The sequence below is a fragment of the Atta colombica genome, unplaced genomic scaffold, assembly GCF_001594045.1.
Source record: "Atta colombica isolate Treedump-2 unplaced genomic scaffold, Acol1.0 scaffold121, whole genome shotgun sequence".
Lineage (NCBI taxonomy): Eukaryota > Metazoa > Arthropoda > Insecta > Hymenoptera > Formicidae > Atta > Atta colombica.
In genome coordinates this window covers 385,978-388,512 of record NW_017259208.1, presented here as the reverse complement: position 1 = coordinate 388,512, position 2,535 = coordinate 385,978, and positions in this window count along the sequence as shown.

Below are 2,535 nucleotides of genomic sequence, written 5' to 3'. Positions count from 1 at the left end.
GTTGTACTTTCCGAGGTGTCGGCCATTTGAGGCCAAAGTTGTCGGTTTTACGGGCCAACGTGTTTCAGATTTCGATCGATGATGACGACGTTTCGACATTCGGACTGCCGGTTGATCATGGTGCAAGATTTAAGTCTTGATTTATCAGCAGGGAGGGAGAGGAGGAGGGGGACAAAGAGGGGGAATCCGATTGATAGGCGCATCAGGCACACGCTGAATTCTTATGCTAATGCGAGAAAGGAGCCGAGAAGACAATACATCTACACGCGAACTCCCGAGGCATCTGTATACACCCTGCGTCTCGTATTCTGTATTCCGTCAAGTGAATTAATACAATCACGAGGACCGCCGAGTGATTTTAGATGCGGTGAGATCGTGTCCGCCACCCGGTACTTTTTATTGAGCTTTCTCATCGGAAAAAGGGAATCACGAGTGATGGTGGAAGAAAATGTCTTGTAATGATTTGTAACGGGTCCAAAATTACTTTTCGCTAAAGAGATAATATGTGAAATCTCTGATCAAATCGATTTGTCTAGTATAGATTGGTGCGTTACGAAAGATATTTTTTCAGATGTAAAAATCATTTTTATAGAAAAGTTGACTCATTGATTACATTCAGCAGAAAAACAAATTAGTTAGTTTCAGCAAAAAACTAAAGGCAAAAACAATCATATTGAAGAATCACTAAACGCTAACTGATTAGTTTTCTCTGTTGAACGCAACTATTGTCTTCACCCTTGTCCTGTATTAATTCAATTAAACATTACATTAAAAACTGCGTACATAATCCGAAGAATAACGTCATGCTTTTCATAAAATTTAATTAAACAATTTAATTAGTTTGAAGAAAAATTTACATAGAGATCTTTAATGTTTTGATAAATCGAGGTTAATTTGGTAATTGTTATTTTATTAAAAAAAAATCGCTTTTATGTCTTTTACTTTTCTAATACTTATAACGTAACGCTAATGCGCAAAATAGGTCAAATCAAAGAATGCCAATGAATTTGTTTAAACTAATGTCCGTGCATGAATATGCAAAAAAACCATTACGTATACGTTTCTTTTACGTGATCGATTTATTGAATTGCTTGCTAAGAAAGTATAAAGCCGTCCCTTGTCTCCTTTCTCCTTCTCTCTGACAGCTTCGCGATGCATGATACACGTGGATCTTACTTCCGGTTAGTACCTGAACATTACGGTATCGATTCTTTCCGTCAATCATGAACAACACTAAATTATGATCCATCTTTAAGTCATCTCCTCAATTTCAATAGATTCTAGAAAATCTTTGGACAATTATTTTGGGACAAATTAATATTCATTTACGCGTAATAAAAAAATAGATAATAATATTATATTATTAGTCAATTATAATTAATTATATAAATATATTAGATTAAAAATATAATCTTATTAATGTTTAGCTAAAAGAATTAATTAAATGTTTAAAAATATATCATGAAAGTAGCACACTCAGTGATTAAACTTGAGAATTTTTATCTTTATCTGTTAATTAGCTTTAATTATTCTCCGATTAACTACTCCTAAGATCCCCTATTAGATCATGGATCTAGCTGTATGCATGTAACGTATATAAGGAAAATTAACCACGATTAATGTTAATTGACGACTGGTGCAATCCGTTCTAAATGAGTACATTTCACTCGAACGTTCGGGAAGTGCTTTTATCGAGAAATACGCAACAACTTTCCGAACGATCGCGATTGAGGGGTATATTAAAGACGCTCATGCATAGTTTTCTTTCTTTGATCGTTGATGCAGAAGAGAACTTGGCTGGAAGAACTTAAAACCGTAGCACACAAATTGGCATAACAGTAAGGCGTAGCATACAAGTGCTTTGTCCGATGAGACGCTCGGCACGAGCCACCATATTGTTGCGCAGAATTTATTTTGAGTATTTCATTAGTCAAGACGCTTATATGCTGTGCTTCTACACTTATGTAAATTTCTGGGCTTTACGATGTAACGGTCGTTCTGCTTCACCAAGGTGGATGAATGTAGCATTTCTCGCATTGCGCATCGTAACTGTTCGTTAAATGACAAATCGCTAAAGATAAAAATTTACGAATATTGTATTAATCTTTTTACAGAGATTTTCGTGTAATTTAATTATTATTGAACATACATATGGGATTTCTCTTATAGTAGTCGCTTTATGTGAAACAAAGAAAAGGCAATCAAAAAGACAATAATTTTCAATAATAATATTCATAAAAAAAAATTATATCTATTGAAATAATATAAGCATAAAATAAAATCTTTATAAATTTAAGAAAATTGCAAGTATGTCTCATTTTTAATTCATTTATATAGATTCATTTATATCTGACAGTATTATACTTGTTGATTCTTATATATTATACATATAATGTATGATTTTCACACTTGTATAGAATTTTTTTTAATAATAGATATATAAAAAAGTAGGTGAAGTATAAAAAAAATTAACTTAGAGAGAGAGAGAGAGAGAGAGAGAGAGAGAGAGAGAGAGAGAGAGAGAGAGAGAGACAA